Source organism: Podarcis vaucheri (genome assembly GCF_965113315.1).
Source record: "Podarcis vaucheri genome assembly, chromosome: 10".
In the NCBI taxonomy this organism is placed as follows: domain Eukaryota; kingdom Metazoa; phylum Chordata; class Lepidosauria; order Squamata; family Lacertidae; genus Podarcis; species Podarcis vaucheri.
This window is the reverse complement of record NC_138748.1, coordinates 39,210,185-39,225,352: the sequence shown is the minus strand read 5'-3', so window position 1 is coordinate 39,225,352 and position 15,168 is coordinate 39,210,185. Positions and strand designations below refer to the sequence as shown.

General features: G+C 43.7%; 1 protein-coding gene across 1 annotated transcript in view; it reads right to left on the bottom strand.

The window, feature by feature from the left end:
- ELK3 (ETS transcription factor ELK3) overlaps positions 1-14,875 on the bottom strand; it is a 47,770-nt gene extending 32,895 nt beyond the window's left edge. The window contains exon 1 of the mRNA XM_082240806.1: positions 14,434-14,875. The gene's annotated coding sequence lies outside the window, so the exon portion shown is untranslated. The remainder of the gene's footprint in view (positions 1-14,433) is intronic.
- Between the last annotated feature and the right edge of the window lie 293 nt (positions 14,876-15,168).

Genomic DNA, 15,168 nt, shown 5'->3' with positions numbered 1-15,168 from the left:
GAGAGAAAGAACTGAAGTTTTCTACACTTTGCAGTATGAAGTGATATCCTACATTAATCATACCCACAGTAGACCCACTGAAACCAATGACCTTAAGGCCATTGGTTTCAATGGGTCTACTCTGAGTACAACTTAGTTGGATATCATCCATACTGCCAACCTAAATTGTGTAGGTCTTTGGCAAAGAATTAATCAGATTGACTGAGTTGTTCAGCATTTCGCCACTATAATTATGCACTACCTCCGTAAAAACATTTGTTTTAATTTGAAATAATAATTACTAAGGAATTTTTCCACATGTTTCCTTGGGGAAAGGTGTTCCAGATAGTTAAAATAAACTGTGAAAGTTTCAAATTACCATAGCCTAACTATTCCACAATGGTAAATTCTTTCTGAAGAAAGATTCTCAGAAAGGTAAAATCAGAAGGGAAGGGGGGGAAAGTAAAAATCAGGGTATATTTGCTTATTTTGTTGACGTACGGCTTTCAAATTACCACATACTTTGGTATTCTGTTAAGCTTTGTTGCATTTGATTGTTAGCCACCTTAGAACTTGATAAAAGAGTGGAATATAAATCCACTGAAAATATAATAAATAGAACATTTGTGTTTTCCTAGGTGTCATACACTGTAGCACTCATACAGGTGCATATCCACAGACATTAATTCCAAAAACACACTCACAGGGCTGGGGAGGCAGCAGCTAGTCACTGGTAGATCATTTCCATATAGTATTCTAGAAATGGCCGGATATGAACTCCCCACTCACCCTGCATGGGTGTCTATGTGCGTAGCGAAGGCTTACATGCCTAGAAAACAATAGCAAAATAACTGCAGATTTGACACACATAGGTAAAAGCATTCTGTGCTGAGCAGACTGATGATAAATAAGCATGCACAGATTCTATAGCACGATACTGTAATCACATTTAAGAGAAGCCTTCCCTGTAACAGAAGTCTGTTTTGCAGATGTATTGATATGCAGCGTAACACTAATGGGCAAAGTTTGAAGAAAAAGGTAGATCCTTTGTTATAAAAATGTAATATAGGTTTCAGAAAAATATCTATTCCTGCACCATTTCGTGCATAAAAGAAACCTCTTGTAAACATTATTTGATTTTACAAGAAGCTTTACTATGCATGTTTCTGCAGAGTGGCTCATGGGATAAAACAATATTAAACTGAATACCGGTACATTATGTGCAAAGAAAAACAACTAAGCTTACATTAAACTCAAATAAACACGATTGAGGAAACAAACACACATGCACGTTATCAAATTTTAAAATAAATTATTCAGTGCTAGTCTAATAGTAGTTAGCCACAGATAAACCAACTATATGCTAGTAGTGATGTGCTTTGTAAGTCCTGGGTTTCTCATACCTAAATCATTTGCAGCAAATGCATGCCCACTGTTTCCTCAAAGCATTCCTAGAAAGGCAATTCCATAATGTCTCAAAGCAGATTACTATGTATTACGGGTTTCTCTGACCTATGGCCAAATGAATATTGCACTGGTTTGTTCCACACTAGGTTACTGTATGTGCGTCCTTTAGAGTTCTGGTGCCTGCTGTGAAGGAAGACACAGCACCCTAATTGGGATTTATGTTGGCTCCATACTTGTTTTCCAGTTCCTTGGAGTGTCTTCCATTTCCTTGTTTCTCCTTTTCAGCAGGATGCTAAGAAATCCTGCAACTGCCTGTTCTAGCCTTCAGCTGCGTTTCAGTATTCTGTAGTGATGAGAGTGCTGCTGGTACAGGATGTACATAAACTGAACCATATTGACTATTAGTCAGTGTGTAGCTTTTTCCAGGCTACAAGCCCTACGTCCATTAATTTGTGTTCATGGGAACAGGTTGAAAAGTTTTGTGTTTTTGATAACTCTTCCACTAGCCTGAGTTTATCCATCTGCCGCATATGTCTCCACCTTGTCTTCCGTCACACAAATACGAGTATCATCAACAGTTGGAACAGCTTTTAAGTGTCAGCACTTGAACAAATACTTTGAGAAAGTGTATCCCAACATCAAAATTAATCCTGTTCTCAAGAAAGAACCTATACAATCCAAACTATATACATTTTAAAACACTTTGTGCTTTAGTGTTTTATTTCAATGTTTAGTAAGCTTGACTTCCTGTCCCTACATCTTGACATTCCACTCTAAATCATGACTAATTCTGAAGTCATACATAATTCAACAAAATTCTTAAGAACAAATATGCTCTTCTTTCTCTAAAGTCTCCAAAATACTAGCTGATTCATTAAAGCAAAAAAAGCTTCAAATAAAATAAACATGCATCATCACTCAAATCTATGCGATATGTTTATTGTGCAAAACAGTGAAGGAGCAAACCGCAGAAAATAGCAGAATAAACCAAGAGTTGGCATGGGAAAGTATGCGTTTCAGAGAAAGCATGTCATCATGGCCTGTTGTAACTAGCATTGGGCGTGGCTTGCAATGACAGAGAAGAGCTCAAGGCCAACAGATACCTTTCTGGCAGGCAAGCGGTGCCCTTATTCAACGTGGCAAAAGCAAAAATAAATAAAGAACCACTTTGCAAAGTGCTCAGCGCTCCACTACAGCTAGGCCATGAGTCAGCATTTACGGAAGTAAAGGGTGTGTATAGTGTAAATAAACAGGCTACTTTTGACATGAATCAGTTGAAATGTATCCTGGAGTAGTCCCAACACAAATTAACCCAAAGGACACCACAATTAAGTATAGGAAATGTAAATATAAGAATTATGGAGGCCCTTGCCAGTCCATTTTTCAGGACATCTCGGGGATTTTAACTATTCTGCTCTACGCTGATATTCCACCAAGATTCCCCTTCTTTCAAATGCATTATCTGCAATGCAGGCAAACTTAATTTGCTTTAACTTTTAAAGTAGTTAAACTGTAATGGCCTTACTCCAAGCAGCCACAGATTATTTTATTTTTTTAATCATAATAATAATAATAATAATAATAATAAATTTTATTTATATCCCGCCCTCCCCAGCCGAAGCCGGGCTCAGGGCGGCTAACAACAATAAAAATAGTTCAACATTCTAAAACATTCATTATAACATTAATTAAATCAAATTAAAATCAAATTAATGCAACCATCAAGCAAATTTTTGTGCAGATTGCCAGAGGAGGGGGTCAGGCTGCGCCCTGACAAAAGGCCTGGTGGAACAGCTCTGTCTTGCAGGCCCTGCGGAAGGATGCCAGGTCCTGCAGGGCTCTAGTCTCTTGTGACAGAGCGTTCCACCAGATTGGAGCCGCGGCCGAGAAGGTCCTGGCTCTAGTTGAGGCCAGCCTAACCTCTCTGAGGCCTGGGATCTTTAGGGTGTTTTTATTTGCAGACCGTAAATTTCTCTGTGGGACATACCAGGAGAGGCGGTCCCGTAGGTACGAGGGTCCTAGGCCGTATAGGGCTTTAAAGGTTAAAACCAGCACCTTAAACCTGATCCTGTACTCCACCGGGAGCCAGTGCAGCTGGTACAGCACCGGATGGATATGATCTCGCAGCGAAGACCCCGTAAGGAGTCTCGCTGCGGCATTCTGCACCCGCTGGAGTTTCTGGGTCAGTCTCAAGGGCAGCCCCACGTAGAGCGAGTTACAATAATCCAGTCTGGAGGTGACCGTCGCATGGATCACAGTGGCTAGGTCAGGGCGAGAGAGATAAGGAGCCAACTGCTTAGCCTGGCGGAGATGAAAAAATGCCGCCTTTGTTATAGCTGTAATCTGCGCCTCCATAGAGAGGGAGGTATCGAAGATTACACCCAAGCTCTTCACGGATGATGCTGGCACTAATTGCACCCCCGCAAGAGACGGGAGTTGCCCCCTCAATCCCATATCGCTCCGTCCCAGCCAGAGGACCTCTGTCTTCGAAGGATTTAACTTCAACCGGCTCCCACGTAACCATCCAGCCACAGCTTCCAGACATCTGGTCAGTGTATCTGGGGCCGAGTCATCAGGATCTAAAATATTATCCAATAGCAAACCCTGGCTCCCTATACCATGCAAGGGCAACGAACGGTTCCTTGTTTAGAACCATTAAGAACATAATAATTGCTCTACTAAATATCAGGCCACAGATTCATATAGTCCAGCTTACAGTGCAGATAGATATTGCTCTTTGTCAACAGCAGCTGATATCCAGAGGGATCATATTCCATTTACAGGTACTCAGGAGAGCGCCCCCAGAGGGAGATTCAGAGGTTTCTCTTGAATACAGGCCCCTCCATCAGTTAATCTTCCATCATTTTTAACAGTGTTGATCTGCGATTGGAGTTCCCTGAGTCCCTTTAAAGTTCTGGCTGGAAATAAAAGCTATGATATTTTTTTTAATGATCTTAGCTTAACAGGGGAGGGGGGAATGTATTGGCATATCACATTCCAAAAGACAGTCTTACACAAAAACTATTGGGGCACATTGGACCCCATAATGTTAATGGGAGAAACAAACAGAAGCAAAAAATGCTTAGATGAAAAACTGAGCTCAGAATAAATATCTGAAGTATTCCAGTAGTCTCAGTCTTTGCTTTTAAAAGAAAATTACAAATAAGAAATGGATATTAAGGCTATGTACTGCTGTTCTTTGGTATATGGGTGTATCCGCGTGAGTACAGTGGTACCTCGGGTTAAGAACTTAATTCGTTCTGGAGGTCCGTTTTCAACCTGAAACTGTTCTTAACCTGAGGTACCGCTTTAGCTAATGGGGCCTCCCGCTGCCGCCGCAAGATTTCTGTTCTCATCCTGAAGCAAAGTTCTTAACCCGAGGTACTATTTCTGGGTTAGCGGAGCCTGTAACCTGAAGCGTCTGTAACTCGAGGTACCGGTGTTATGTACTGAAGTTCTCACCCTGGGCCAGCAGGGGGATACTGTAGATTGTTCAGGTCCACATATGCAAATAAAGGATCGAAAATGACGTTCAGTGATTGGATAGTTACAGAAAATGGTTACTGTTGCGTTCTAGTGGAGCTTTATATAAGCAGGCTGGCTGAACCCTTCAGTTCAGTTCTGTTCTGGCCTGTAAATAAACAAGAGCTGTTTGAAGAATCGCTGTGTTGTCTGATATGTTCACCCACAACTTAACAACCACTGTATATGTATTTATATATTATAGTGGAACAGTACAGCTGCCTGTGTTCTTAAGACTCTCCTTGGGGATGTGGCTAAGGAGGTGCTGCTGAAAGGGACATAGGAGTGTTGGTCCCTACTTAGCTCAGTGTCGTCCACCCAGATTGGCAGGAGCTCTCTGGTGCCCCAGGCACTGGTCTCCGCCAGCCCAAACTGTAAATGCCAGAGATTGAACCTGGGACATTTTGCATGCAAAACATGTCCTCAACTATTGAGCCATGATGAGCTCCTCTGCTTCAAATTTTACAACTACAGCATTGCTCCTGCACCAAGATGAAGCCAATTAATTAATTTATAATTAATTCCCTACAGCAAAATTTACGGTAATTCTGGGGTCCAAAGGACCCCTTCATCCCTCTCATGATGATGTTTTTGGTACGAAGATAAATGTATAGGTAAAAAAAATGTACAAAACCAGAGGGGACTCTATTCTGGTGTCTTTGAAGTGGTGCAAGTTCATAAAAACTGAATTTACAATACAGGCAAACTGCTAAGGGCAGAAATTCAACATTGTGTTCTTCCAGTTGTTCCATCTGCACAAGCATTCCAGTTTGCCAGTCGTAACAACACCCACTCCACTACCCCTCAGTGGCGGAGGAAGGGTGTGTGTGGTCCACCCCAGGTGTCATCACTGATGGGTGTGTGACAAAATGAGTTTTTTAAAAAAAAAAATGGGCTCACAAAACCTTTTAGGAGTGACGTGGTGGCTTAGACGCCTGCAGGCTCCGCACTGCCTGAAATGGCAGCGTGGAACTTGTGTCTGCCTACTGCCTCTCCCTCAGCTGCCCTACAACCGAAGGGGAGGAGGTGGTGGAGAGGCTCGCCCCGCCCCCAACTGCAGGACACGCCCCCGCACCAGGCACCCGAGAGGCTAGCTACACCACTGCTCCCCCCTGCGCTGTTATTAGGATTCTTCCAACCTCACCCCTAAGCCAATATGGGGGGGGGGGATACAGGGGGCAATAGGGAGGCAAAGCCTGTTGTACAAGCAAAAGTCCTTGCATAAGTGAATGCTGCCCTAAGATCATCCGTACCACACTCTATTTCGACACATTGCTGGGGATAGAAAGGATCCCAGTTAGCTTAAGACATTTGGTAGCTTTGCTTTCTTATTTGTTTTGATAAGAGGTGAATTGGACCCACAATAGCTTAGTAAGTTAAACTATTTTTTTTCAAGAATTGCAAAGAAGCGAATGAAACACTACGGGACAACTGACTGCACAATTTTTGAGGAAATCATGGAGCATGAAGTGTATCAGGTTTGCTAAAAACAAGGTTACACCTATTTCAATTAGAAGCTGGGATCCACATCAACCTCACTCCCCTGCAAAAAAGAAGACTTTCAGGCATGTCTCTGATGCCCTGGAAGGAGCTGCGATCAGAAAAGAAAATAGCATTGAGCTCACACTAGGTTTGTTGTTTGTTTTGTTTTGCTCCCAGAAGCCTAAAGTTATAGTACATATATACATAAGTGCCTTGTGTCTCATCACTTAAGTTTCAAGGAGAAATTATTTTCCATCTCTTATTTCTAAGATAGATATCTAGCACACCGTGGAACACATGGATTGGAGAACATTGATTATTTTAACAACATACTTTCCTCTTTAAGAAGCTGGGGGTTTTTCTACACGTACCATGCTTTACATACAAGTGTGCAGCTGGTTTCTTCACATTTTGGCAATCTATCAGAATAAATTGTGCACTTCCTGATCCCATGTACATTAGGCCTTCAAGATGCATAATTAGGAGCAGATAGTCTACTTAGTAGCAAAGGACTCCACCTGTTTCGGGTAGTCCAGACATAACACCACACCACGGTTGGTGATACGAGAATCAGCTTTTAAGCAGCTTCAGGCACACCTGCTTCCTCCTACCATCATGTGAAGCGATGACCTCTTTTCTTTCCTTGCTTCAGGCAAAGCATACTCTGCCATCTCATTCAAACCCGCAAGATATAGTTGTGCTTGCCCTATAAATCAGAACCAGAAACTAGGATCCAGCTCTGCTTTTCAGTCCTGTTTTGCAGGCTAATCATATAAATTGGTTTTCCCAGTTGAGACAAAATGATAAAACTATGGTTTGCCACAAAACCAGGAAAGAGACTGCTTCATGCTAAGAAGAAAGGAGAGGAGGCAGCAGTGGTACAAAAGTGCAAGGTTCCTCAAAAGATCATTCTCATAGTCTTCTTACATTTGTACCAGATCTCTCTAGCCCTACGTGGACACTGAGTCTCCTCAGGTGTAAGCAAACATGTAAGGATAAGTGAGGGCATGCTGCCAAACCCTACCACCACCTCCCTGAACATCAGCTTTACAGTGGTACCTCTGGTTACGAACTTAATTCATTCCAGAGGTGCACTGCTAACCTGAAACCATTCTTAACCTGAGGTACCACTTTAGCTAATGGGGCCTCCTGCTGCTGCCGTGCGATTTCTGTTCTCATCCTGAGGTAAAGTTCTTAACCCAAGGTACTACTTCCGGGTTAGTGGAGTCTGTAACCCGAAGTGATTGTAACCCGAGGTGTTTGTAACCCGAGGTACCACTGTACATCTACATCCTTTACATTTACATCATTTACATTCACATGTATCTGAATATCCAAATAAGCAAACCAGGAAATTAATATAATTACCTTGATTCATGCCAATCTCGTAATACAAAACTTTTCTAAAGCTATTTCACCTCTGCTTAAGCTACAACTGTCAAAGCCACTTGCCTCCTAGTCTCAAAGTATCACTTCAATCCATACACAGCATCATGTTTTGGGGGGCTTGTTTCTGTATGCATACCTGTTCTATAGGCATGCCCTCTCCTAAATATTTTGGTCCTGGGCCAGCAAACATTTAGATAGCCCTGCTGCGTCATTCTAAATCATTAACAAATTAAAATCAGGTTCTCATTTAAAAACAGAGAAAAAACAGTAATCTTTGAAGTTAATTCCTTTGTTTATAAGTTGGTAGAAATACCAATAAACAAAAGGTAGTCCTTCATCATACACACCTACTTAGTATTACAATGTATTACAGAAAGATCACTGGGACTTACCATTTAGTAGAAATAAGAATGTTGCCTGAACCATTTAATTTATGAGATGTTATAGGACTCAGGTTTCCCTGAAATCCATGCATTCTAATCAGGAAATTCTAATCCCAAATTGTGTGAAGTGATTGTGCAGTTTATGCTTAAAAAATACTCCTAACACTGCAGGTGGCGTATAAGTCAGAGGTTTCCATGCCCATCTTCGCAGCTCTCTATCCTCCATCTATGCCAGCAAGCAAGAAACATTATCAAAATTCAAGGCCACATTCCAGCCAGCCAAAAATCACTCAAGAAGGGTGCAATCCTTATGCCTCCAAAGGTAACTTTAAAATGCGCTTGTGCAATGCCAGGCAAAATTTCCAATGCTACAAGAAGCAGCTGGATTTCTACTGGACTACTATAATGCACTTCACATGGGTCTACCATTGAAGATGTTCCGGAAATTACAAGTAGTACAAAATAATGCAGCAATCAGGCTAATACCTACAAGCAGCAGGCCACAATAACATTACCCTCTTTTAAAAACAGCTACGTTGGATACCAATTATTTTCCGGGCCCAATTCAAGATATTAAGCCCTGAACACCTTGGGATCCAAATATCTTTAAGAATGGCTTATTCCATATTGATTGGCCCATAACCAACAGATGAAGCTCTCCTTGTGGTCCCCATGCAGGATGAGGTATGTCGTGTGGGAGCCTAGGAAATACAGTGGTACCTCGCAAGACGAATGCCTCGCAAGACGAATGCCTCGCAAGACGAAAGAGTTTTCCGTTTTTTGAGTCGTTCTGCAAGACGAATTTCCCTATGGGCTTGCTTCGCAAGTTTGTTTCCTTTTTCTTAAAGCCGCTAAGAGCCACTAAGCCGTTAATAGCCGCTAAGCTGCTAATAGCCGTGCTTCGCAAGACGAAAAAACCGCAAGACGAAGACGGATTAATTTTGTCTTGCGAGGCACCACTGTAGCCTTTTCACAGTGGAGGTTCCTCACCCTACTGAGGTGTATGTTGCCCCATCTCTCTATAGTTTCAGGTGGTTGATTAAGACACATCTTTTTCAGTGTTATTCAGTGGAATCCTTGCACTACCTGAAAGAGTGCATTGGATACTGTCAGCAGTGATTTGTTCTTGTGAATGATTTTATCAAGCGTTGCCATATTTCTAGAAGTAAAATTCACGGCACAAAAGTTGTTGAGATTTTTTAAGGAAGCTCATAGTTGTTGAGCTTTTTAAACTCAATCTCAAAATCCTGGACATTTTGCCAGTTTTCCAAAATTCCCCTGGGTGCTATTTTTGCCTGTTAAATCCCGGGGAATTCCGGATGTACAGTAACCCTATTTTATCTATTTGCTTTTGTTGCAAGCTCGCTTGCAGCTTGTGCAAAACCACCTAAATAAATAAATAAATAAATACTGATTGAGAGTTCAACATTGACCTGAGTAATTATTCCACCTTCCCATAATTAACAAAACCAGAAAATATATTCAAGTATGCTTCATTTGCCTATTTCATACAGATTATAAAATTTGTACAGAATTTTTATTTATGTATTTTCGTGTCAGTAGACCTGATTAAAACCCTCCTGATGCATAATGAAATCATCACTGCTGAAAATCTGAGACTTAAGTGGTTGAAAACATGTACCCCTACTCCAACTGCAACACAAGCTAAACTATATGTGAAAGGAGTGCAGAAACACTTCTCTGTTTTGTTGTCCTGCTCCCCACATCTGTTGCGCATCTTGAAAACTGAAGAGGTGGCAGGATACCCTCCCTGCCCACCTGCCCCACAATTTCTAAAAAAAGCTCCTTGCTACTTGTTAGTAGTGAGGTCTTTTGTCAAATCCTGGTGTGTATGGTACTATGTCATTATACCAGCATTTCTGTTCACAAAAACAAAAAAAATCCCCCAATATTTCTTTCTTATCAGAGCTACTGAATGCCTACTAACAAACATGGTGAATGAAGATATATATGGGTGTAGATCAGGCTTCCTCAAACTCGCCCTCCAGATGTTTTGAGACTACAATTCCCATCATCCCTGACCACTGGTCCTGCTAGCTAGGGATCATGGGAGTTGTAGGCCAAAAAAACTGTGGAGGGCCAAGTTTGTGGAAACCTGGTGAAGATACACTACGTTTTATTTTGACTGAGTTCTAATCAGCTTAGGTGTATACAGACAACCACACACCCATCTGCAACAAACAAGCACAGCAAAAAGGAGGGGGTCTTATGCTTGAGCAGCATGTTTTTCTTTTTCCCAAGTTTATGTTTTTACATGAGAACAGGAGGAGGAAAGGGGCTCCAGATTCCAGAAGCCACGCTTCTACCTAAGCCTCTTACCAACCTGGTGCCTGCCTTTCAGCAAGAGCCTGGCATCTCTGATGGAGGGAAGTTCCTGCTTGCAGGCTGTTCAGCTCCACCTGCTCAGGAAACAGAGCGCTCAGGCGGAGTTAGGCTGCACGCATGTGCGTGCACACGATATCTCCAAGGACGATTTTTGCCTGCCACTGAGGAGGCAGGCAAGGGAGACAGAGAGCTAAGGCAGAGAGCTACCCTGCAGTGCACACACTGTTTCTCAAAGAGCAAATTTTGCGTCAGTCTGCTGCTGTCGCTACAGGAGGCATAGAAGAGCAGCTGAGGCAGAGTTAGCAATGGCAATGGCTGCACAGGATAGGAAGAAGTATTGGGTTCCCAATTTTCACAATACAGTGGTACCTCGGTTTACGAACTTAATCCATTCCGGAAGTCTGTTCTTAAACCAAAACCATTCTTAAACCGAGGCATGCTTTCCCTAATGAGGCCTCCTGCCGGTGGTACCCTTCCACCATTCAGCTTCTGTTCTTAGAGCTATGTAAAGTTTGCAAACACTACTTCCGGTTTTGCAGAGTTCGTAAACTGAATAGTTCGTAAACAGGGCTGTTCTTAAACCAAGGTACCATTGTATCATGCTTTTTGACTATCACACACAAAGACACACACAATTCACAATATATTGCCAGGTAATATTTTTTTAAAAAAAAATGGTTGTCATGATTTGCTCTTGATATTGATATAAGACAATATATTGATATATTGTCCGGCCCTAAAAGCGGGATGATTTATGGATGGTTCACTATAAATCCACCACTATTATTGCATCATGACATGTTGCAGAATACACCTGTAAAAACCACCCATCTGGAGTTGTGCTTCTTTGGGAATAATGTTCTAGAGCCAAAGTGGTACCCTCCAAATGTTGTTGGGACTACATCTTCCATCATCACTGAACACTGGCCAAGTCAACCATGGCTCATGAGAGTTGGAATGCAACCAACAACATCTGGAGGATGCCAATTTGGTTGTCCCTATTCTGAAGTTTATGCACCACTATTCAAAAGGCTGTACTCCATCCCACCGCTCATCAAATTGATCGTAAGGGTCTGAGCATAGCTTCTCCAGAAAACAGCAGACACTGATAAAGTATTCACTGTATGCACCATTCTAAAGGTCAAACCCAGCATTTTGAATAGGGGCTTGCAGCCCAAGACTGAGCAAAGTGCCAAAATGCCTGTTAAATATGGCATACCTACCTGTTCCTGGAAGGAGTTGAGCTATCACATTGTCCAGCACCTAGACCTTCTAAACATTATTTGAAGGCATCCATGTTCAGCAATACTACAACAGTCAGTCCTTGAAGTTACAAAAGCCTGGATGGTAATTCTCAGGCCACTACTCAAAGGTAAATAGTGAAGTCAACACAGAAAATGTAATTGACTTCACCCCCAAAGGTGCACCCTTCCATTGTCTCCTGAGGCAGACGGATGCCCACAGCAATTGATAGAAAGCACTCCTAGCCACTGCAGCCACCTACAATTTATTGAATTTTTAAGCTATCCCACATCAGGTTTTTGTGGGAACATGGGAAAACCAAAATAAAAGTGCAATAAACCAATACCTATTACACTTTTTTCAAACACACAATGATCTTGATATTCTCCATTTGTATCCAAAGGGTGCCAATCCTGGATAAAATGTTTTTGGATATTAATGCAATTATGGCTAGGAAAATCCCCAGATGCCTGGTAACCTCATCAGTTAGAAATTTGATAGTGGTACACAGGAATGTGACAGATGCATTCAGCCCTAGACAGGACAGCCTCCAATCATTTGCATTCGGGGTACGAAAGTTATATCCATACAAAAATAAGTTCAAATGCAAATGTCGTATAATATTTTAAAATAATCACAAAATTGCACACATTAGTTGCGAGATAATTTGGCCAAATGCAGTTAGCATATATTTGCTTTTAGAGAAACATTTTATCATCCTCTATTTACTAAAAGAGATGGAAGGAAGGAGGCGGGAACTAATAAGATACGGTAGATCCCATTTTCAAATATTACACATCAAAGCTCTAAAACCAATAAAAAAGTATAAAAAGGCAAAATAAAGGGTAAAGCCCTTATTTTAGGAACATTAAAATGAAACCATTGTGTCCTTTGTCATTTAAAAAGCCATTCAAGATCACATGATAAAAAGATGCTGCATTAAATTAAGTAAGTCCCACCCCCCCACCCTGACTAAATAAAGATGTAACTTGTCTTGCTTTCAACAGTAGTGGGCAGAAAAGCTGAGAGGGCTTCACAAAACCCTCCTGTGTTAGGGAACGGAAACTCCTAATGAGATTAGTTGGTGTGTGCAGACATTACTTAGCCATGACTAAATGGGCTCTCTTCCTGCAGCCAGTGGAAAATTCAGGGAACTTTTTCCTCCTGCAGCATCAGAGTCCCTCTAACCTTCAGCACAGCCAGATCCAAAAACAACTCTCCAGTCTCTCTCTCTTCCCCCCCCCCCTTTTAAACTGATGGTGTAAAATATAAAAATGGAGTGGGGAGGGGGTTTGGTGGAGGCAGAGGGCGAGAGTGAAGGAACCTCTCCAGCTCTCCCTCTCTCTCAAAACTACAAAGGAAACTGTAAAAGAGCAAATACATAAACCTGAGAAGGAGAAAACCACAGAGTTTCTTTGTGAGCTGCAGTGACTCATTTTCAAGATGTTGTCTGCTGCCAGTTTCAAACCGGAAGCGCATGGCAATTAGTCTTGCTGTTTCCAGACAAGCCAGAAACTCTCCCAACACTGCCCCCCTCCTCCTCCTCCAAAGCCCCTTGGCCGTTTCCTCCTCTCCTTGCAGCCCCCAGCAATTTGCGCTGCCCTTAAGCAAACTGCTCTAATTCCTCTGGGCTACAGTCTGGAGTGCGGTACCGCCCCCCCCCACCTCGCCGCCCCACTCCTTCCTTCTGCGCGCACACACTCAAATTCATTGTCTTAATAAAACGGCCCATGTGGCAGCAAGAGCAGGGACGCCGCCACCTCGCTCCCAGGTTGTGGAAACACATAAAGGCGCACATACAAACTCTCTTTCCCTCTCCCCTCACACCCCCCATAAAGTGGTTCATGGCGACGCAGCGCCTTCGGAGAGAGATTAACTCTCGTCTCCTCGAGCCTGTCAGGCGGCGCGCGCCCCTTCCAGCTCACCCGCTTCACAAAGGCACTGGCCCCCACGCCGTCTCCCCAAACATAAGGCGACCCCTCCCCACCGCCGCGCGCGCGCTTCGAGAAGCGCAGTAGCACCCCCAGACTCCCATTTCTCCAGCCAAGTTGGACTCCCCTCCTCGCACCCCTCTTCCCCGCTGGAGAAGAGAGCCCCATCTTTAGCCCCCCACCCCACCCCCAGCGTGTTTTTTTTGTCAACGGCAGGTGGAGACTCTTCCACATTGCCATATGCACAACAAGTAGTTGACACAACGCGCGCCTCCTGCAGAAGCCAGGGACTCCTTTCTGCCCCCCACACCCCGGGAGTTCCCATTGCCCTCCCTCTCTCACGCACAGTCCAAAAGGGCGACGTCTCGCCATTCTCTCTCCCCCCCCCCAGCTCCGCGCGCCCCCCACACGACCCACTTTGCTCCCTCTCAGACATTTCCCAACCCCCCCTGACAGATGGCACTTCTGCCCCGCAGCAAAGAGCTACAACCGGGGCTTCTGGAGCTGCCACTGGAGCTCCCGGCACCCGGGACTCTCCTCCCGCCTCCCCCGGCAGCCCCAACCGGATGCCTTGTGGCGGGGCAGGGATCTCCCGCACCCCCACCCGTGGCGCGATACTTTTCGCCTTTTATCAGGGAAGATGGGGGGGGGGCCGCCTGAGCGCCATCCCATGCTGCTCCCACCTGTCTGCCCCTCGCCCTTTTCTGCCTCCCCACTCCAAACTCTGCCCAACTTTTAAAAAGCTTACATACCCGGAGTTTGGTGGGCTTCTCCGATCTCTCCTCGCAGGTTTAAAGGGAGCTGCGTAAAATCCCCCCGTTTTCCATACTGACAGTCCTCCAAAACGCTCTGTTGCTCTTGTAATGAGATCCTGATCCCCCCCTTGTTTCTTTCTCTCTTCCACCCCCCACCCCCCCCGGTTGGTGTGTGTGCGAGAGTGAGAGAGAGAGAGAGCAGGAAGTTGGAGCAGTCAGACAGCGAGCCGGCTCACTTCCTTTCCTGCATTATTCCCCAGGCGGTTTGCAGTCTGTGTAAACAGGCTTTTCCTCCCTTCTCCCCTCTCTTTGGCCACTGATGTGCAGCATTGCTGTAATATAAGACACACACATAGTAAAAGGGTAATGGCAACTTCGCTCAGACGCACACACAAACCAAGGAACTCCAGCAGCTCCCTCTGACCTCCACCTCTTCCTGTTCTGCACCCCCGGGGAGGAGCTTCAAACAAGACCAACAAACTTGGCTCATCAGCCACAGCTACTAAAAACATAAGGTGGCTTCGCAGAAAAATAATAAACCAGCCTTCCCCCAAAATGCTGGGATAACAGCAAGCTGGAGTCATTTAACTGTTCTTGCAGACCCGCGCAGAGAGACCCCACATGCACATATCTGCATGTTAAATGCTGTGTTGACAGAATTATACAATAATAGAGTTATATTCGTAATGCATGTATTAATATCTCTACTAATATAGTGTAAGCAACAACAAA